This window comes from Phasianus colchicus, unplaced genomic scaffold (genome assembly GCF_987193195.1).
Source record: "Phasianus colchicus unplaced genomic scaffold, bPhaCol1.hap1.1 HAP1_SCAFFOLD_96, whole genome shotgun sequence".
In the NCBI taxonomy this organism is placed as follows: domain Eukaryota; kingdom Metazoa; phylum Chordata; class Aves; order Galliformes; family Phasianidae; genus Phasianus; species Phasianus colchicus.
The window spans coordinates 26598-49555 of record NW_028325266.1 but is presented as its reverse complement, the minus strand read 5'-3'; the positions used below and the strand labels follow the sequence as shown (position 1 = coordinate 49555).

General features: G+C 46.0%; 1 long non-coding RNA gene across 4 annotated transcripts; it reads right to left on the bottom strand.

Annotated features, from left to right (window-relative positions):
- Positions 1 to 6990: 6990 nt before the first annotated feature.
- On the bottom strand, positions 6991 to 19314 carry LOC149911529 (uncharacterized). 4 transcript variants are annotated; one of them, XR_016463229.1, is made up of 3 exons: positions 13008 to 13337; positions 11856 to 11969; positions 6991 to 7151 (listed from the first exon to the last, which is right to left on the bottom strand). It is a non-coding gene; the product is annotated as an uncharacterized LOC149911529 (long non-coding RNA). The 4 variants fall into 4 exon arrangements; XR_016463228.1 differs by lacking the exon at positions 6991 to 7151 and adding an exon at positions 9852 to 10032; XR_016463227.1 differs by lacking the exon at positions 6991 to 7151 and adding an exon at positions 10139 to 11755.
- Positions 19315 to 22958: the final 3644 nt, after the last annotated feature.

Below are 22958 nucleotides of genomic sequence, written 5' to 3'. Positions count from 1 at the left end.
AGGGGTTTTTTACTCCGCAGGAAAGAATCCACAGCTCTCGACTTTCTGTAACGTCCTCCCTGAAGGCACAACGTGTGTCGCTCCTGGAACTTCTAGCTGCCTTATTAGAGGGGCTTTTCCCTTCTACTCTGTTCGTCACAGAATGCTGAAGTGTAGCATCGGATAAACACACGAAAACGAAATGTCGCTAGGAATAAAAGGAAAGGCATAAGAATGAGAGAGACGCGTAGTGCAGAATGCATGGACACAAGGAGAAGACAGAACCGCTCCTTTGCGATGTGCGCAGAAGAAGCCGCTCGTCGGAGAAAAGCATCCGGCTGAAGTCGCACTTTCTCGGCATGCGAGAGAGACGGGACCGCTGCTGAAGGCTGCAAGCGGCATTCGGGGAGAACAGCGATTTCACGGCCAGCAACAGCAAACTCTCCGTAGCGCTTACCAGAGAGTGGCGCTGTCCACTCACGAGAGCGAATTAGCGAAATTGCTATGCCGAGAACGTGCGAATTCTGCATACTGCATTGCCTGAAAACAGGGGTTTTTTTCTCCGCAGGAAAGAATCCACATCTCTCGACTTTCTGTAACGTCCTCTCTGAAAGCACAACATGTGTCGCTCCTGGAATTTCTAGCTGCCTTATTAGAGGGGCTTTTCCCTTCTACTCTGTTCGTCACAGAATGCTGAAGTGTAGCATCAGATAAACACACGAAAACGAAATGTCGCTAGGAATAAAAGGAAAGGCATAAGAATGAGAGAGAAGCGTAGTGCAGAATGCATGGACACAAGGAGAAGACAGAACCGCTCCTTTGCGATGTGAGCAGAAGAAGCCGCTGGTCGGAGAAAAGCAACCGGCTGAAGTCGCTCTTTCTCGGCATGCGAGAGAGACGAGACCGCTGCTGAAGGCAGAAAGTGGCATTCGTGGAGTACCGCGATTTTTCGGCCGGTAACTGCAAACTCTGCGAAGCGGTTGACCGCGAGTGCCGCTTTAGACGTGCTTGAGCGAAATAACGGAACTGTGTTCCGAGAACGTGTGAATTCCGCAGTATGCATTTCCTGAAAACAGGGGTTTTTTTCTCCGCAGGAAAGAATCCACAGCTCTCGACTTTCTGTAACGTCCTCCCTGAAAGCACAACGTGTGCCGCTCCTGGAACTTCTAGCTGCCTTGTTAGAGGGGCTTTTCCCTTCTACTCTGTTCGTCACAGAATGCTGAAGTGTAGCATCGGATAAACACACGAAAACGAAATGTCGCTAGGAATAAAAGGAAAGGCATAAGAATGAGAGAGACGCGTAGTGCAGAATGCATGGACACAAGGAGAAGACAAGAACCGCTCCTTTGCGATGTGCGCAGAAGAAGCCGCTCGTCCGAGAAAAGCATCCGGCTGAAGTCGCTCTTTCTCGGCATGCGAGAGAGACGAGACCGCTGCTGAAGGCTGCAAGCGGCATTCGGGGAGAACAGCGATTTCACGGCCAGACTGCAAACTCTCCGTAGCGCTTACCAGAGAGTGGCGCTGTCCACTCACGAGAGCGAATTAGCGAAATTGCTATGCCGAGAACGTGCGAATTCTGCATACTGCATTGCCTGAAAACAGGGGTTTTTTTCTCCGCAGGAAAGAATCCACATCTCTCGACTTTCTGTAACGTCCTCTCTGAAAGCACAACATGTGTCGCTCCTGGAATTTCTAGCTGCCTTATTAGAGGGGCTTTTCCCTTCTACTCTGTTCGTCACAGAATGCTGAAGTGTAGCATCAGATAAACACACGAAAACGAAATGTCGCTAGGAATAAAAGGAAAGGCATAAGAATGAGAGAGAAGCGTAGTGCAGAATGCATGGGCACAAGGAGAAGACAGAACCGCTCCTTTGCGATGTGCGCAGAAGAAGCCGCTCGTCCGCGAAAAGCATCCGGCTGAAGTCGCCCTTTCTCGGCATCCGAGAGAGAAAGACAAGACCGCTGTTGAAGTCTGAAAGTGGTATTCGGGGAGAAAAGCGATTTATCGGGCAGCAACTGCAAACTCTCCGTAGAGATAATGTCACTGGATTGGAGAAATGTGGTATTTCGGGGAGATAATGTCCTTTTTTGGGGGGGGAGAAGATGCCGTTCTGTGAGGGGGATGCATGCATTTCTGAGAGAAAATCTCCTATTTAGAGTGAAAGTGTCATCTTGCTAACGAACTTCATGGAGAAATTATGAGGTATTTTTATGAAACCTGGTATTCCCTGGAAAGAGTATATCTGTGATCAAATGCCATATTTCTGGGAGGGAACATCTGATGTGGGGGGGAGAAGGTGATGTATGAGGTGATGTGTGAGAAAGCTGGTGTTTCTGGGAGAAAATGCCAGGTATTGGTGAGGAAACAGATGCTAGAGAGGGAAAAGGCCAACCCTTTGGGAGAGAAGTGGTATTTCTGGGAGAAAATGCCCCAATTCGGGGAGTGTCATCCTGAGGCGTGTCATGGAGTAGATTTGGGAGGAAATGGAGGTGTTTCAAAGAGTAGCGGCACTTCTGGGAGAAAATGTCCTCAGTGGGAAAGACAATGTCCTCTTGAGGGAAGAAAAGAGGTCTTTCTTACAGCAAATGTCATCCAATTGGGAGAAAATCTCCTCTCTTGGGGAGAAAAGTGGTCTTTCTGAGAGAAGGTGTCCTCTTCTTGGCTGCAAGTGTCCCATTTGGCATTGTCATGGAGGCTTTTTGGGGAGAAAGCGTGTGGCAGTTGTAAGAGAAGGGGTATTTCTGGGAGCAAATCTCCTCTTTTTGGAAGAGAAGGTGAAATTTCCAAGGGAAAAGTGGCATTTCTGGGAGGAAATGACATAGCTGGGGGAGAAAAGTGGGAACCGGTGGGAAAGAAGATCTTGTACTGGAGAGCAACGGTGGTCTTTTTGGTGTGCCAAGTGGTCTCTTGGGGAGACAACGTGGTAAATAGGGGAGACAATGTCCTCTGGAGGAGTGTCAAGTAGTATTTGGGAGAGCAAACGTCAGGTATTTCTCGGAAACCGGCTGTTTCTGGGAGATAGTAGCAGACTTGGTTGGAAAATGACAGGTGTTTGTGAGAAAGCGGGTATTTTGGGAAAAAAAGGCCGTTTTTTTAAAGAATAAGCTGGCATTTCTGGGAGAATATGTCCCATCTTTGGGAGAAAGCGGGTGTATGTGGGAGAAAATGTCGTGTATTTGGGAGAAAGCTGGTGTATGTGGGAGAAAAGGCCATTGTGATGGGAGTCAGTGTGATCTTGAGGAGTGGAAAGCAGTATTCTTGAGATGAAACGTGAGGTATTTCTAAGAGTCCTGGTATTTCTGGGAGAAAATGTCTTGTTTTGTTTTATTGTTTTTAATATTTATATATTTTTTATGTTGCAATTTCAAGGAAACACTTCAATAGAAATTGCTTTTAATTCTTTTGGCATACATAGAAGATGCGAAAATGCACATCATATTTTCACATGAATGTAGTAACACAAAAAAAGTTCAAAGCAGTAACTGATACACTCAATTATAAAAGCTGCCCTTCCTGTGCAAGAAATGTAACTCAGCCCTTGGGCTAGATGCCATTCTGTGTCATTGATGTAAACCTGGCGGACAGTACAAATACTCTGAATTTAAAATGGCATGACTAAAAATGGAGTCTTTCCTCTAGCTTTTAAGTTTTAAGAAACATAAAATATGTACTTATGCTTGGCAACTTTTCCTTTCATTATATACAAAAGTGACTCTCTCTAAAATAACTGTCAAACTAAGAGGGACTGTCAGAAACCTATCACAGGAGGTAATCTATTTGCTCAGGTTGCTGAAGAGCAATGAAAAAGTAGATATTGAGTTTCGGTTTTCAGCACATACATTAAAGTCCCATGCCTGTAATTAGGTCTCCTACCTTCCAAATAGAATTTTAAAAAAATTTGATACATGATTATTTTAAATTATTTTTCTATAATTGGTTAGTGGTATTGTGGAACACATATTTAAGGATTAATGATGAGTAAGATTAGAAATCCAAAAGGTGTAAAATTCCATGCAAACTCAATTAAGTTTCAAGGACATTTCCATCAGAAAGAATGGAAATGAAGAAAGAACGGAGCCCCCAGGCTGGTTGTTGAGTGAGAATTACTGCTTACCCAGCATCCGTTTGCTTCATCAAATGTCCCCCATCTGCTCACAGAAACCTCTCTGAGATGCTTTTCTGAAGAATATTTGGCAGCATGTTTCCCAGGGCTGATGCCTAGAGGAGAGGGTTACATGGAGACTTGCTGTCTATCTTGATGGCAAACCCCTCCTAAGTAGGAATCCAGAGCTGGTGACTCACTTTGTAGTCTTGTATAGGTCTGGGGCAAGACAACATTATGGCAGTGGGGAGATATTCATGGTCAGGCTGGACAGGCCTCTGAGGTCTCTGACCTCTGTGGGTGTCCCTGTTCATTACTGGGGAACTGGACTCAATGGTCTGTAAGAGTCCCTTCCAACTCAAAAACAAATTCTATGATTCTATGATTCTATGAATATTCCTGGTTTTATTACAAGTACAAATACTGGTAAAGCCTACATTCAAATTGTTTATTCCTTGCTTTTGGAGAAGCTAAAACACTAGCACTAGGAGTTTTAATCAACGTAGATAATAGCTTGTCAGTTGTTATGCACAGTGGTACGTGAACCCAGTTTGAAATTTCAGTGCCATTAATGTTTTTAATTTTTTAAGTGATATGACACAGTACATGCAATCAACAATAATGAACATACCATGGTTCAGGACCCCTGATCTCTCAGCTAGTAATTTAAAATATTTTCATGTGTAGAGACAAGACAAGTATTATGTCCTAAATGGAGTCTAGGTCCCCAGCACTATTTCTCTCTCTATTTGATCCCTAAAAACAACTGTTTTCTTGCCAAAGATTTTGCATCGTTAAATCTCCTTTCTGAAACAATGAATATTGTGTAGTTGCAGGCCACTTTTTCAAACCTGTGGACATTCCCTTTGCTTCTAGTTCTTTAAGCAACCTGCAGTTGCAATACACTTTTGCAGTACAGTCTTGAACCTCTTTATTCCTTGTTTTTCAGTCACCATGGGCTGTGTCTGTGCTGTCTTTGTAACCAGGACCAGGGAATGACCTCTTTTCTCCCAGTCAGTTTTCTCAACACATCTACTGGTGTGGATGAAGCAAGCAAAGGCAACAAGAAAAGCAAATACAATTATACTAGCAAGCAGGAGTATCATTTATTATAGATGATAATCACATGTTGGTTTGTCACTAGGTGTGTTTAATCAACGACTTTCTTTTTGAAATAAGAGTGAAGATAAAAGAAAAGTTCAAATAGGATTCCTACATGTCTCGTTTTCATTAAAGATTAGATCTGCTACAACACGATGAACTGAGGATAATATAATGTAACGTCCAAACACTTTGTTTCAAGTAATGTTAACACTGAATGAAAGGTATACAGGCTTCAATGAAATTAGGAAGTTGAGGCCTAGTTGAATGCTATTTGTTGTTGAATGGTATTTGTGACAGTGTTGAAAGAAATGGCTGATGTTATTGTAAAGTTACTGTCTGTCATCTATGAAAAACGGTGTTCTGCACAGGTCTGTGAGTGTTAGAAATGGGCTTTCTTGAAGAGCTGTCTTTATGGAAAAGGAGGCATTGCTTGCAAACTGGTAAATTGGGAAAAAAAAAAAAAAGTAACATTTCTGATTTCCAATTTAGTTATTAGAAAATCCCCATCATCTCTCTTTATATTATATGAATACTCCATGGTGTCCTTGGGATGACAAGATGCCTGTACTGCTATTTAGATATGCACAAATACAACAAATCCATGGGCAGATCTTTCCCCTACTGCATTTTTTTAATGTATTTCTTTATTGCTAAACTAAAAGGAAAATAATAGTAGAAAAAATTCAATCACCTTAATCAGCACATGCAAGTCTTAAAAATCTTTTTCTTGCTCTGACTGGTTTGAGAGCCTATTGTACTGAGAAGCAAAAACAGATTACAAGTAAAACACATAAAACAGAATACAAGCATGTCTATTTCTAAGTTCTCTGGTACTCAAAAATCTAAATACCTATTCATGTAGCTGCATTCATTGCTTTAAGTCATTAGCCAAAAGTAAATACGTAAGGAGAAACAGAGACAAAATTGACTTTATAAGAAGAAAATATATTTTAATATTCAAAATATTCTAAGTCACCATGCTGCCCTTTGAAGACAGCATTCATGTCTCATCTTGATCATGCTGACAAGCATCTCACGGGTATCTGCTTTCACTTACGTTGATTGTACAGTTTAGTATCTGTAATACTGAAAAGACCTGATGGGAAATGTTACCTTCCAAATTTTGCTCTGTGTATATGCATTTCCTATTTAAACCCTCACTCAGCAAGAGAAGGAAAAACACTTCTCAGTTTCAGTGTAAGTGCCCCATGGAATTTTCTACAGGAAAAATATCACTTTAGATCTGTCAGACAATAACATTTTATTACCTCAAGGATGTTATCTGAACCTGAGGTCTAATATCTAAATGAACTGCAGTTCAGATTATTTGAGATTTAGCAGAAAGACAGAGGGATGGAAAGTTTCATAGAAAGATTCTATGGGGAGAAGTCTCATTCATTTATTGTGGATAAATATGATGAAAAGGTATTCATATACCAAGTTTTAATAACTGTATGGTTAACAGGAGGAACAGTAGACAGCTTTGAGCAGTAGCTGACATACAGAACAGGAGAGTTGGAAGAGTAATATTTCCAAGAAGATTAATTTAATTTAAAGGCAGAATGTTTTTTGGCTATTGGAAAGTTCTCTGTTGTGTTGAGCAAAAGGATAGATATACTGGCTGAAAATAAACCTGTAAAAGTGAGGTAATGCATTTACTAAAACAACAATAATTGCTATATCAGGATGGATCGTATATTAAAGGCAATAAAACTCTGATTAATAGCTGTCAGGTTATTTCTTTATTTTTCTCAAATATTTATTTGAGCGCAACATACTATAAATACTTTAAAGAAAATGTTTATCTTATATTTGTACATGATTGCACTCAGTAATACATGGAAGAGCAGCCACTGAAGTGGGAGGATCATAAGCCCAATGTATGTGAAGAGAGAGAGCAATAAATTTGATTCTTCTCAGCATTTTTCTGTTACAGGTTTTGAGAAACTTGTTAGATTTTAGTACCTGTAAATGTAAATGAAACCAACATAAAATACCATACATAACCTTATTACTTTAAATAACATAGAAAATATGGATTGGAAGACTCGTGTGCATGTTCTTTTTTTCTGTCTTAGACCTGAATAAAGCTGTAAAGAAGAAATTAATGCTCTAGTAAGTCACTGTCAACTCTTGCAAGTCCATTTGGGAGAAAATTTGACACTCCATTTTTTTTTTTCTTGTTGTCCTTCTATCTCCTACTCTCCTTTTTGTGTATGTTTATTATTTGCCTCATTTCTGTGAAAACAAATCAGGCTCCATTAATAAAAGCAAAAACTGTTTAAGGCCATCCATCTTACTCATTCTCCTCAAAGGTTTGCTGCCACTTGTTCTATCACAGAGGACTGCAAAACTTTTTTGCTCCACATTGTTACCCTCTAAAGGTAAAATGAATAAACTGCTTAAGAAGATGTTGAAAGACTCTTAATGGTGCATTTATGATCATAACATACGTATTTGTGAGACCTAAGGATTTTTATTCATTCTATTTTTGTTCAATGTAAAATCAAGATTAACTTCTTAGATTTTCTGGACATCCTCGTTGTATAAATTTAATTTTTTACTCCTTTTCCTTGTACAACTTCTGAAATCTGACAGTAAGAACATTTTTATTTTTGTCTCAAACCTCTTTTTTATTCTTTGTCCATCTATTTTTTTTCCCCCTATGATGCTTCTTATAACTTTACCAATTACTTTGTGTTCCATTTCATTACGTTATTTATTTTTGCTTTTTCTTTAGGGCAGGATATGTCTACTGCTATGCATCTGCACAGTTCCTACAATGGAGCTTTGATCCTGGTTGGATTGCTTAAGTGCCATTAACATAAACGTGGTTAACAAAAATAGTAGTTTCAGCTTAGTATTTTTCATGCTAAATCAGGTTGAAAACTAGAAGAATAAAAGTTTTTTTGTAAGAAACATAAACATCCATGTTGATTTCATAAGTGAAACTGATTCTGTTTTTGAAGAGCGGAAGAAATTTAAATAATTCATCTGAAAGCAAAGTTCACTTCTGTTTTTATGTTCTCAGAAGTGAATCATCAGATTAAACTAGCATGCCACAGTTTAGTGGTAAACCTCTAACACTACCAAATCTACATATGTAGATTTTGCTTTAATGTCACAGGCAACAGAATGTAATCAACTAACAAACAAAACAAGCAAACAGAAAATTCACATCCAAATAAACCAGAAAGAGGAGTTTATAGACACTCTACAGAACTGTTAGCTGTGCTATGCTTTTCAAAAGCTGGAATTTGTCCTACAGACATCTCAGAAGTTGCACATCTGTCCAAGAAGAATCATTGCACTTTATTTCTACTGTACATGTTTATCTTATATCTTATTCTTCATTACTGTTATGTACTATGCAAAATACATAAAGAAAAAAAGCAGTAATCAAACTATACATACTGTGAGCAGGGCTTTGTGAAGGCTGCAGTACTGTACAGAAGAAAGCCTTGAACAGATCTATCTCAAATTCAGGGTAATAATACATTTATTTCCTACCCACATTGCTCATGTAATCCACCAACTATTTTAGGAACGCCTAGATTCTTAAAAATACAGAAATTAAAGTGATTTCCTGATCAACCCTTACAGAAAGACACAAGTTTAAACATGAAAGCAACTATGAATGCTTTGGAGAGAAAAAAATAGAATGTAATGTTAATAATCCCTGTAATGTTAATAAGCTAAATAACAGTTTCAAAGTTTAGTATCTTGATGCTTTACGGAGCTCCCATAGAGATGGTGAGCAACTGCTACACATCTGCACGCTGACAAAAGACACGCTCAGCATCCTCACAACATTGCTCTGTTGTAATCTAACGTCTGGATGAACATAAAAGCTCCTGAACAGTGCACGGACTCAGGATTCCAACACAAACAAGAGGATTCTCTCTCTTCAGCCCTACATACTTTCTGCAGACCATCAGACCACTGCTACCGAGCTTCTCCACAGCTGTGTAGAGACAGCTACTTCATGTGGAGTCTCTCATTGTCTTCTCGCATCCTTTTAAGTGGTATGACATTCTCACTGTGGCACTTTGATATTGTCACCTTGTGTACAGTCTGACTGTGACTCATAGAACCACAGACTGTTCTCTTCTGCACATAATCGCACATCTCTTTTTTCTTTTTTTTCTTTTTTCCCTACAGAATGCCTCATATTTCCCCGTTTCCTATGTGTTCCTATCTGCCTCTATGTTACCACCCACCTCAACCCAGCAGTACCGAATGACACATTCCTTTTTTCATACCTTTTCCCCCAATGTGTGGAAATCCCACTATCCCCCATCACACCATGCCCACTAACCATGTTCCTCAATGCCACATCCATACATTTCTTGAACACCTCCGGGGATGGTGACTCTACCACCTCCCTGGGCAGCCTGTGCCACTTCCTCACCACTCCTTCTGAGAAGAAACATTTCCTAATATCCAACCTGAACTTTCCCTGTGCAGCTTGAAGCCATCGCTTCTCACACTATTGCTGGTTACCTTCACAATTGGTCTGTAGTGTTGTAGTTTTGCAGAGTTACTCAACCTAACTTCTCCATTCTGCTTGCTTCCCTCCTGCCTGCGCTCCTGGACTGGTTTGTGACAGCTAGGCTAGTCTTGTACTACACTCCTTATCTTTTCTGTGCGGACAGATAGTTCATTCACAATCTTGAAGCAGTTTCTTTGAGTAACTGCCAGGTTTCAAACATTTTTTCATCTGTGTCAGCTTTCTGGGACATCATACTGAGTTGTTGTAGGGGTTCATTGTAGTCTATCTTCATGAGATATTTTTATTTTGACATCCTTGCTTCTTTTGAAAATGATGTAATTTCCCTGCAAAAACCTGCGAAGCCATGCATACATGTATGTATGTATATACGTATAAAATATGTATGAAAGCATAAGTATAGCGTATATATAAAAACATGTATCCATGCATGCGTACATACTATATACTGTAGTATATACATACATAACTCTCTCTGTTTCTAAAGAATAACGAGAATTTAAATATTTCCTGGCTTTTGTGACCAATTAATTCAGATTAAGACCCATAAAAGTAAACAAAGGATGATGGGTGTGCCATCAGCAAACAAGCTTGTCACACTGCTGGCAAATGGAAATAGGCATGACTCCTTACTCATTTTTCTAATAATCCTGTGCAGAAATTGTTGGCTTTGCATCCACTGCCGCTAGTTAGGTGAAAGTGCTATGGATCCCTTTAGCTGTAACATTCTGCCATTTTTGATATTAAAATGAATTTGAAGAAATACATCAACTTCATCTATAAAAGGGTTCCAGGATCAAAATGCTCATCAGGGTACAACACGCGTGCCGACTTACTTACAGGGAGATTTCTTATAAGAGAAGCAGGTCTAAGACATCTGTTTATCTCCAATTTAAACAACTTAATTTAGGTAGAATTATGTGTTTTACAGCTATTCACGCAGTTGCTTACTAGAAATATCTGATTTAATTGCAGAGATGTTCTAGACCTAAACCAGGGTCTATTTAAGACAGAGAAAGCTCTGCATTGACAATTTTTATATTTGTTGTGGTTACATCATTGAAGTGAATACATTGTGTTTATATTAAATTGTAAGAAGAACCATTTTTAATAAGCTTTAACATTTTAATTTGATATCCTCTTCTGATTTAAGTGTGGCCTTATGACTCTCCATAGAAAAAGATTATTCTGCCCACACTGAGGCTAAATGACAAAACCCCAGTAACTCAAAAAAAAAAAAAAAAAAGAGAAACAAATGACTAATCTCAAAAGCCTTTGGAAATATTATGCAAATATACCACAGCAATAGAAAGTATCAGATGGGATGAGTCACATCAACAAGTTACCATGGTTTGACAAGTAGCAAAAGCAGAGTAAAACCACTCTTTCCTAAGTCTCTCTGTGAGGTTTAAGCTGACACGCTTCACTTCACATCTGAGGCAGACTACAAATCGGCACGAGCTACTGCACCTCAGCCATGGCACAGGCAAAAGCTTTCCTTGTCCTGGAGTCAGCTGCACAGAGAGGCTCTGCTGCTCTGGTCCCTGCCACGGCTGCATTTTATCCAACCCATTCCTGTGCTCATCTGAGCCCACGATGAGTCAGTGCAGAGAAGCTAACTGCAGATATCTCCTAGCTTTGCCAAAATGTTTTCTGTGCTTCACTGGGTCAGCTCGTCACCTCATCAGCAGGGAGGCTTGGGATGCACTACACGGACAAGGAGGCAAGGAGAGCAGGAGCAGAGCAACTTCTAGGGGCAGCTAGCCATACATTCAGTTAAACTGTACCATCAAAACACATCCTTGCTCTTACAGTCATTAGCCCAAACCAAGAGTTATTAGAGTTGCTTCCAATTTATCTCCTAATCCATTTCAAGGGAATTGTTTTTCTACTAAATAGCCATACAGGAAGCTTCAAATGTCACCTATCTGCCTGAGTGATTTCACAAAAAAGACTGACATGTTTAGGAGAAAGACTTCTTGAACTTGCAGTAGATCGTCCATAAGCACAAAATCCATGCCACTGATCAATAAATATCTCCATTCTCAGCTGTCAAGGGCTATAGACATACCAGAGAAATACACTAGACTCAGTCCTTTTGACTAAAAATACCAAAATCATACGTAATCCTCATATGTATTACAACACAATGTAATCACCTTCAGATGGATGAGCATCACTCCTCGGAAGCTTAGGGGAAAGGGGAGCTGTGTATGGTGGAGAGTCCTGAGAGTATCGTTTAACACTTCCGTTTTCATGTATTTCTTCTTTTGCTGTGAAAAGGAAAGATATCACCAATTTATTATGGTATAAAAATGCTCACAGGGAAAGTCAAAGTACAAAAGCAAAAACATACATCAAGTCATTCACCAGGTAACAAATCCATTTCACATAGAATCGGTCATTCAATACAAACTTCAAAAGCTGAAGTAACAGCTTAGTTTATACTATCATCATCCAAATTTCCAAATTTAGGCTACTTTCCTGAAAAGTATTAAAGCAAATGACTTTTATTTGATGAAATGAAACAAATACAATTTCTCTACTGGAAAAAAACAAAACAAAACAAATAAAAACCGAAATACCAAAACCACCACAATACTTTATTTTCTAAAGCAGCACCTCTAAGACTGAAACTGCATTGATGTCAAAGTTTTCTCAGCTATGGCTCCTGATAACCCTTGGACCGGGACTCGTAATACCAGCACTGCAAGCCATTTGATGGGAGACCCTGAGCATGTTATTTCCCTCTCACTCTATATACCCCCAGAGTACCAAAACTCACATAAAATGTCACAAGCAGCCAGCTGCAAAACCCACCTTCTCTACTAGACTGTATGCTGCAGAATTTAAAATTTTGGAGCCGCCACTGCGCAAGGTGAACAAAGAAGGAAGAAAAGAGTATTTAATGTTGTAGGATAGGCTGAACTGAATCATCTCTCAGAGCAAGCCCCTTCTTATAAGGTAGTAAGCATCTTTCTCCAAGGTTATTTTATGATTCAAACATAAATTGAACAGGCAAAATGTGAAGTTTTGAGTCTGTTCTTTTAGTAACCCAGTGGTACAATACATATGTTTCCTACTTGACCACAAGAAAGAGTTAGCAGAACAAAATGATTTCTGCACATGTGGTATGAGCTATCCCAACCTGCCACAGCACTTGTGCTCTGGAACGAATCCTCTAAGAACTGAAGAGTATTCATTTCAATCAATTAAAGTTATAGCAAAGCAGATTAAAATGTTAAATTTCATAAAGTAACCACACTTATCAAAAATATCAGTACTTGTAAACAACACCTGTTTGATAGTACCTGGTTTGTTCCTATCGTACTCCGTGGGACTATGTGCACACCCCATGTAGGGGCTGAAAGGCAGGCTACTGAAAAGATTATCGCATTGAAGACTGTGGCAGAGTTTCTCCAAGAAACGTAGGACAAACGATGCACTGTTTACAGAAGGAAGATTGATGGCATGCTTCTCCCCATCAAAGGAAGCTGCGAATAAGAAGAAGATGTCAAACAGCCCCTGAGCATCACGAAGTATAGCAAAACACTAACAAGTAAAGGAGAAGACATTCAGCTTTGATTTAAAACATGCAAGACATGAGAGGAATAAACAATCTTTCTGGTGTTGTCCTTGATCGCCGAGGATCGCCGCTTCGGAGCTGTTTCAGCCAGAGCCGCAGCGGCTGATCGCGAAGAACACGTGGATCTCGATCGGTTCCCTCTTCCGGGGGTCCCCGAGACAACAGAGAAGCCCGGCAGCTCTCGCGAGAGCGGCTGACGCAGCGGGGGCGTTGCCAGGGCAACGCCTAGAAAAAACCTCCAGCGTCGCTGCCCACCAGGGCGGAGAGGAGAGGCGTTATCACTGTGAGGTAAGTGGCAGGTGCGGGGTCACCCATTAACGACCTGGTAAGGGGGCGAGGGCAGAGCCAGCACTATCAGCAGCAGGGTAGGGCTGATCGGTCACGCCCTGTTAAGGCTATTCTAGTTGTGCTAATTAGTCTTCAGGTTCTCCATGGCTCCACCCCGGCGGAAGGCTACTGTCTCTAAAAATAATGTGGGGACCCAGACAGAGGCCCCCTGCACATGTAAAAGAAAGACTGCCAAGAAGAATGCAGAGACGCAGACTGAGGTCCCAAAACAACATGCTAGTGTGCAGGTCACTGGCTGTGATGAGTGCCAGAGCCTGGCCCTTGCAGTGCCAGGCGATGGAGGCAGCACTTGTGTAAGATGTGACCAGCTAAAGGACTTACTTTGCCTTGTGGTCAACCTGAAGGAGGAGGTGGAGAGGCTAAGGACCATAAAGGAATGTGAGAGGGAGATTGATTGGTGGTGCCAGTCCCTGTCAGCTCCGAGATCTTGGCACACAGCTGAGGCTCTGCGTGGAGCGTGTCACCCCCTGCCGCCTTGCAAACAGGTAGTAGAGGGGAACCGGCAGGTAGACTGTGTTCCTGCTGCAGTGCAAGGCAATTTGAGAGCAGAGCAAGGCAATCTAAGGGAGGAGGAGGAGTGGAAAAGGATACCGGCTCGGCGAAGTGGGTGTCCTCCATCCCGACCATCCTCGGCTCCCCAGGTGCCTCTGCAAAATAGGTTTGAGGCCGTGAATCTCGAGGGAGAGGTGAGTGAGGGGGTGGAGGGAGGTCCACCTGTAAGGTTGCCTCGGGCGAAGCGGTCGACCCCACGCCTCAAGACTGCCTCCGCCCGGAAGGACAGAAGGGTGGTTGTCATAGGTGACTCCCTGCTGAGAGGAACAGAAGGCCCTATATGTCGGCCTGACCCTACCCGTAGGGAGGTGTGCTGCCTCCCTGGGGCAAGGGTCAGGGACATTGCTAGGAAACTTCCTGGTCTGATTGGCCCTTCTGATTATTACCCATTATTGATAGTTCAGGCTGGCAGTGATGAAGTCGCTGAGAGAAGCCTGAGGTCTATCAAGGAAGACTTCAGGGGACTGGGGCGGGTAGTTGAAGGAACGGGTGTGCAGGTGGATTTTTCTTCCCTACCTTCAGTGGCAGGGAAGGATACCGAGAGCATCCAAAAAACCCGCCTCATAAATAAATGGCTAAGAAGTTGGTGCAAGCACAGGAACTTCGGTTTTTTTGACCACGGGGTAATTTACTCTGCGCCTGGCATGATGGCTGCAGATGGAAGTAGCCTGTCTCCAAGGGGTAAGAGGATCCTAGCCCAGGAACTGGCAGGGCTCATTGAAAGGTGTTTAAACTAGGTATGAAGGGGGAAGGGGACAGAATGAGGGCCACTGGGGTTGAGCGGGTAGTTCGTGGCTCAAAATGGAGTTCGATGGGTGAAAAGGGTGGAGTTCAAAGGGATGGAGAGAGGCAGGGGGGTGCTGCTTCCCTAAAGTGTCTATACACTAATGCGCGCAGCATGGGAAATAAACAGGAAGAGTTGGAGATCTGTGTGCGGTCACAAGGCCATGATCTCATTGCGATCACGGAGACGTGGTGGGACAGCTCGCATGACTGGAATGTTGTCATGGAGGGCTGTGTGCTTTTTAGGAAAGATCGGCTGGCGAGGCGGGGTGGTGGAGTTGCTCTTTGTGTGAGAGAGCAGCTAGAATGTATTGAACTCCACCTGGGGGAGGGTGATGTAGCAGTGGAGAGCTTGTGGGTGAGAATCAAGGGGCAGGCTGGTATGGGTGACACCGTTGTGGATGTGTACTACAGGCCCCCTGATCAGGAGGAGGAGGTTGACGAGGCCTTCCACAAGCAACTGAAAGTAGCGTCGCAATCCCAGGCGCTAGTGCTTATGGGGGACTTCAATTATCCAGATATTTGCTGGAAAAGCAACGTGGCCAGGCACGCGCGGTCCAGACGGTTCCTGCAATGTGTCGAAGACAACTTTCTGATGCAGATGGTGGAGGAACCGACGAGGGGAGGGGTGTTACTGGACCTTATTCTCACAAATAAGGACGGGTTTGTTAAGGAAGTAAAAGTTGGGGGTAGCTTGGGTTGTAGTGACCACGAGATGGTGGAGTTCAAGATCTTGAGTGGAAGGAGCAAAGCAAAAAGTAGGACTGCTACCCTGGACTTTAGGAGAGCCAACTTTGATCTCTTCCGGGACCTACTTGGAGCTATCCCGTGGGCTAGGGTGTTAGAAGGTAAGGGGGCCTGTGAGAGCTGGTTGGCATTTAAACAGCTCTTCTTCCAAGCCCAGGATCGGTGCGTCCCTGTGAGCAAGAAATCAGGAAAGGGTGGCAGGAGACCTGTGTGGATGAGCAAGGAGCTCATGCACAAACTCAAAGGGAAAAAGAAGGTCCATGAAATGTGGAAAAAGGGTCTGACCACTCGGGAAGAATATAGAAATGTTGTCAGGGCCTGCAGGGATGCGACGAGGAAGGCTAAAGCCCACCTGGAATTGAATCTAGCAAAGGTGGTAAAGGATAATAAAAAAGGCTTTTTTAAGTATGCTAACAGTAAAAGGAAGACTAGGGAGAATGTAGGTCCCCTACTAAGTGAGGAGGGTGTTCTGGTAATGGGGGATGCTGAGAAGGCGGAGATACTGAACGCCTTCTTTGCTTCTGTCTTCAGTGAAAAAGCTCCCCCTCGGGAATCCCAGGCCCTGGTGGTTAGTGAGAAGGTCTGGGGAATAGAAGACTTCCCTTTAGTCAGGGAAGAGGCGGTCCGAGAGCGCCTAGGCAACACCAATGTTCATAAATCCATGGGACCCGATGGGATGCATCCACGGGTGCTGAGGGAGCTGGCAGAGGTGATTGCTGAACCGCTCTCTATCATCTTTGAGAGGTCTTGGAGAATGGGGGAGGTGCCTGAAGACTGGAGGATAGCCAATGTCACTCCGGTCTTCAAAAAGGGCAAGAAGGAAGATCCAGGTAATTACAGGCCAGTCAGCCTCACCTCTGTCCCTGGAAAGGTGATGGAACAGATTGTGCTGGATGCCATCTCCAGACAACTGGAAGAAAAGGTTATCAGGAGTAGTCAGCACGGGTTCACCAGGGGGAGGTCGTGCTTGACCAACCTGGTAGCCTTCTATGATGTTGTCACTGGCTGGGTGGATGGGGGGAGAGCAGTGGATGTGGTCTACCTTGATTTCAGCAAGGCATTTGACACTGTCTCCCACAACATCCTTATAACGAAGCTGAGGAAGTGTGGGATAGATGAGTGGACAGTGAGGTGGGTTGAGAACTGGCTGACTGGCGGAGCACAGAGGGTTGTCATTGGCGGTGCAGAGTCTGGTTGGAGACCTGTAACCAGCGGTGTTCCCCAGGGGTCGGTGCTGGGACCGGTCCTGTTCAACATCTTCATCAATGACCTTGATGAGGGGGTAGTGGCCACCCTCAGCAAGTTTGCTGATGATACGAAGTTGGGAGGATTGGCTGACACGCCTGAAGGCTGTGCTGCCATTCAGCGAGACCTGGACAAGCTGGAGAGCTGGGCAGTAAGGAACCAGATGAGGTTTAACAAAAGCAAGTGTAGAGTCTTGCACCTAGGGAGGAATAATTGCATGCACCGGTAGAGGTTGAGGGATGACCTGCTGGAGAGGAGCTCTGCGGAGAGGGACCTGGGTGTCCTGGTGGACGACAGGTTGGCCATGAGCCAGCAGTGTGCCCTTGTGGCCAAAAAGGCCAATGGCATTCTGGGGTGCATTAAAGGGAGCGTGGCCAGCAGGTCGAGGGAGGTGATCCTCCCCTCTACTCTGCCCTGGTAAGGCCTCATCTGGAGTACTGTGTCCAGTTCTGGGCTCCCCAGTACAAAAAAGACAGGGATCTCTTGGAAAGAGTCTAGCGGAGAGCCACAAAGGTGGTGAAGGGCCTGGAGCATCTCCCCTATGAGGAAAGGCTAAGTGATCTGGGTCTGTTTAGCCTTGAGAAGAGAAGACTGAGAGGGGACCTGATCCAGGTCTATAAATATCTAAGGTGTGGGGGGCAAAGTGGCGAGGCCAGACTCTTTTCAGCAGTGTGCGGAGACAGGACAAGGGGAAATGGCCAGAAGCTGGAGCATAGGAAGTTCCGCACCAGTGTGCGCAAGAACTTCTTTACGGTGAGGGTGACGGAGCACTGGAACAGGCTGCCCAGGGAGCTGGTGGAGTCTCCTTCTCTGGAGATATTCAAGACCCGCCTGGACGCCTACCTGTGCGACCTGGTGTAGGGATCCTGCTTTGGCAGGGGGGTTGGACTCGATGATCTCTGGAGGTCCCTTCCAACCCCTACGATTCTGTGATTCTGTGTGATTCTGTTTAACACGTTTATATCCAAAGAACTGGTTGTACCTTCCATTGGATCCATGCCACTTCAAATTTGCTCTATGAGAACTTATTTTCAGAAAATAACACTGGCTTTAAACGAGTATAACAAATCTATTCTCTCAACATCAAAATCTTACGGGCAATTTCAGTTGTTTGCTTATAAAACAGTACCTCTATACCACCTATTTGCAGGAGATAACCAAGAAAAGATCCATTACAGCAGTCTTGCACACCCACACAACTCGAAGTAGCGTTTAAGTCCACACAATGGAAAAAGCTCATACTCCTACCACCCAGCCCACCTGTTAAAATGGCGCTTTGTGCTCCTACTCCAGGCAGGTAGATCTTATTAAACGCTTGTCTTTTTTTTTTTTTTTTTAAACTGCAGCTCAGCAAGAAAACGCACGCACTAAGAACACTATCGTTGTTTCAAGCAAACACAGAAAACTATGCGAAAGGATGAATTCGATGCCCTTAGGCTGAAACGCGATGAGGGAAAAATGATAGTTCCACACCCTCACGGAGGGCAGAACGCTGTCGGGAGCGGGAATCGCGCTCGCCGAAGCAGCGCCGTCAGGCGGGGCGGCGCGCAGCCGGTGACAGCGGGAGCCGGGGGCGCTCAGCATCCCTCGGCAGCGCGGCGCGGCGACCGACAGGGCACCGCTCACAACTTCCCTCCCGCAGCACCGCAGCACCTCCACACTGCTCGCCACAAGCTCTCCGCACGCCAACGGGTTTCCCAACCCTCCTCGGCTTCGCGTCCTCCCACAGCCGAAGCGACGAGTCGCGCGGCTCTGCCCTCGCAACTCCCCCCGCCCCGCGCACGGAGGCGGCCCCCAACCGCAGCGCCCAGCCGCAGCCCCCAGCCGCTCCCCCCCTCGCGCAGCGCCACTCCGGGGTGCCGCCTGCCGCAGCGACGGCGGCGGGGAGCCCTCGCGCCCACAGGCGGCCTTCCCGGGGTCTGCCCTCTCCGCCCCCCTCCCACCTACCTGAGGGCAGCCGGCATCCGTCCGCGCGGCGGCGCACAGCCGGTGGCACCGCGCGCACAGCCTGCCTGCCTGCCTGCCTGCCGCCCTCCCTCGGACGAGGGTCCCCTTAGACGAAAGCACAGCCCCAGCCCGGCCGCTACCGCGAGGGACCGCGCCCGCGGCCGGAGCCCGGGGGCCGCGAGGAGGGAGGGCGGAGCGCCCGGTGACAGGTGAGGACGGCCCCCGCGCCGCTCCCTACCTCGCGCCGCTCTCCTCGCAGCCGGCGGCTCGCTTACCCTCGACCGCCGCCGCCCCCTCGCTCCGTTCCCCCGCCCTACCGCGGCGTTCAACGCGGCCCCGCTAGCCGCGAGGCCCCGCCCCCCGCCCCGCACTGACGGCTCTCTCCGCCAATAGCGAAGAAGACGGCCGTCCTCGAGCTCCGCCCTCACCTCCTTCGACCAATAGGAGCTATCCGTGGTGCTGCCCCTCCACCTTCCCGGCAGGCTCGGTTGGCTCGCAGCTGCCGAGCAACGGGCGCGGGGCTGCGGGTGGGGCCGCTGAGGGCGGTGGCCGGGTGAGGCCCCGCTGCGGGCCGGGGTTGGTGCCGCGGGATTGTGCCCGGGGCTCCTCGTTCGGGAGCTTTCGCCTCATAGATGGACGTTTTTTGTTCCCCTCCCCTTTTTCCCTCTCGGCTCAGCCATCAGGAGGATGGAAATATCTCCCGCACTCACAAAGCTGTAATCTCGGCTTGCAGATTGTGCTGCTGGAGCCTGCGGGGCTGTGCTTCCTGCTCTGCTCACGGGAATTAAAAACGTGGGTGAAAAATAAAGCTGCTTCCGGATGCACTGCGTGTCAGATGCATCGCAGCACGGTGCAGCTCTACCGTAATGGATGCTCCATCCCAGCTCCCATTTTCCTGGAGTGCTACAACGGTTGTTTAAATGAGAAAACCCTGTGGAGTCTGCTGGATGCGGTGTGCCATTGGTTGCAAATGGCCAGCCCAGCACTTCCCACATGAGGATATGAACCTCAAAAACATCCACACAGGCATGGCCACCGAGTTTAGGGCACCGTGGTCCTTAAAGACCAGGTTCTTCATCTGCCACCCTACACAGAGCGTATCCCCAGAATTGGGTGGTGAGGTGCTTTGGGTTAGGCGAGGGATGAGGTTCTGAAGTGAATGCCGTCACCTCTGCTCTCGGAGCATCAGCCCACAGCATGGAGTGCTGGAGGGCATGAAGAATGTGGTTAGTGGGCAGGGTGGTGATGGACTGATGGTTGGACGAGATGATTTTAGAGGTCTTTTCCAACCTTAATGATTCTATGGCATCCCCTCCAGGTGCAGCTCCATGGACAGAGGTGCTCAGGAGCGCACCTCATACCTCCCAGAAAGGTGGGCGCTCAGTGGAACCCAGAGAGGACAAGTCCAGTAATAAGAATCCCTGAGATGTGGTCAGCTAGGGCATCAGACCCATGGACCATCTACTGGATTTTCCAAATCTCCCACCAGGCCTCCTTGTCAAAGCCTCAGAGATTTGTTATTCAGGAGAAGCCCTGCTGTAGCCTCCTAAAGAGATGATTCGTGGTTCATGGCAGGCAGTCAAACTGATTGTCTGAAACACTTGCTCACAAGTCTGCCAAAATTCCCAGTTTATGGTAAGATCTTCCCACGGTACTGTGTCAGGAGTGTATCACGTCACCCTTAGCTGGAAGAATAACTTGAAGGGAATGTAAGTAGAGATGTGATGCTGTAGTCCGAAGAGTGGTAAATGTGCTACCAGTGTTTGTACTCCTCATACCGTCAATGGCTTTTGGAGTCCTCAGTTGGTCCCCTCTGATATAAAACTATGCATTATGCTCAGGCAAGAAACACCTTAAAGGCAAAGCCTTTCCGCCCCGCCCGGTGCCGCTCCCCGCTGCCCTCCCACCGCTGCTGGCAGGTGGCAGGAAGCGTGTGCTCCTCTGCACGAGGCACGAAGGGCTCCTACCTCGGGTGCGGAGCAGGCTGCTCCCACCTCTGGTGCAGGCAACCGGGCTCCTGGGAGTCGCTCCTGGGAGAGCAGGGGATGCCGAGTGCCCGCAGCCCGGAGCTGGCCGCAGGACGGCCTTGCTGCACCTCCTGCCGCCGCGGTGCTGCCCGGATGGCTTCCAGCCAGGCTCTGGCCGCTTCGGCACAGCCTCAGGTGCCGGGCAGCAATTCCCACAGCGAGCACGCCCCGAGCCGGCTGCCAGGCCGTGGGCAGTTTCACAGCTCGTTCTCGTGGCACATCTGCACCCGTGGGAGAGAGGGGAGGATGGGGGCTGTGTTTTGTCACGCTAATGAAGCGTCGCTCTCTGCTCCGTCCCTTTGCTGCCTTTGCTGGGGACATTCGCACATCCTTGCGGTCGCACATCCCCACGTTGCTGTCCTGGCGCTCCTTTAACTCCTCTCACCCGTGAGCAGGTCCCAGAAGAGGCAATCTCCGGCTGCCCTGCTCTCGAGGGCAGCATCTCCCTGCAGCTGGCTCACTTCCTCACTGAGCGCTGCCCATGGCACTCATGGCACGTTTCTCCTCACTGAGCAAGTGACTTCTATTGCTAACAAGTTCCTATCCTGCTTTCTCAATTTGGTCTTCTCTGCAAGGCATGAGCATGGTTAAGCTCTCTGTGTACGAGGGCCAGCTCTGCTGTTCACTTATGTAGATCTACTGACTTTAAGGTCACCCAGAAGGAACCGCCCTCGGGGTAACCGGGGGTTTGTGTCCGGAGAAGACTGCTTCCTTTTCTATTGCATTTTCTCTGGGGCAAAAGTGGCTCCAAGTTTCACTTGGCAATGTTTAAACTCTACGCATCTTTCTGCAGGGGATGTTCCTCTGAACTTTGCCGTGATCACAGCCGCATCTCTTTCCTTTGTGCTGATAACCCAGCTGCACGCATGACCAAAATTATTTCCTCCGCTCACATCAAAGTCTTCTAGAAAGCAATGGTTTTGTAACAAAAGGGCCAGTATCCCTATGGCAGAGGAGGTCAACACATCCTCTTCTGACTCTGCTCTTGAGAAGAAAAAAAAAGAAAAAGAAAAAGAAAAAGAAAAAGAAAAAGAAAAAGAAAAAGAAAAAGAAAAAGAAAAAGAAAAAGAAAAAGAAAAAGAAAAAGAAAAAGAAAAAGAAAACAAACAAGGAAGCTAACAAAGAAGCCCACCCTAGTCTAGTCTGGGACATGGTTCACCAGATTCTTCCAAGTGTTCTCACTTCTGTCTCACTCAAGGCTAAACAGAACTTCCATATGTGTGGAAGAACACAGATCATGGCCTGAACAGGATGACTTGTGGAAAATCAAACTCCATAAGCACAAAGTGGTTATAAAGCAGGTATATTTTGAGTTACAGCACTGCACACACACGCTGGGTACTGAGGGAGTAGCCTCTCCTAACATGCACACCGTAAAAGGACAGTTTAAGGATATTTATAGAGACCAGTTACACATATGCAAGAATAGGAGAGGATAATACGATTGATTCTAAGGAAGGAGGCGTAGATTATTCTGATATTACCCTTAGTATAGGAGGAGATATTCACTGGTTCCAAGAAGTTATAATATTCTCCACCCCAACTGCTGAGTTACTGTGGCTTGCAGCTCTTATTCCTTGCTGTAGTGGCACAGCAAGGAACCAGTAAGTGAGCACGAGTGCCTGGAGCGGTGCGAGAGATGCGTTCCTCGGCTCACCTCCCCCTTCTCCAGGCTGCTGCTAGGAAGGGTGAGTCAACCCTCCTCTGACGTCCCCCCCGAAGCGTCTGCGTGTGGGATGCAGTGTACAAATGGAAAATACTCTTTGGACCCTGAGAAGAACAAAAGAAAGAGAGAATCTGTGGTGGGTGAGAGAGGAAAAGTGCACCTTGAAGCAGGGGACACCCTGCTGGCACTGCCTATCGCATTCACCACCCTTTTTCTGCAGGTTGTTGTTTCTCGAGGGTCAGTAAGTAATAATGCCCCTAGTTCTATCTGGCATGCAAAGTTCCTCAACTATTAATTTTCTATTAGCCCAAAGGCACAATCATGAGCACTCTAAAAGCATCTGTTGTACAAATCTTAGTGA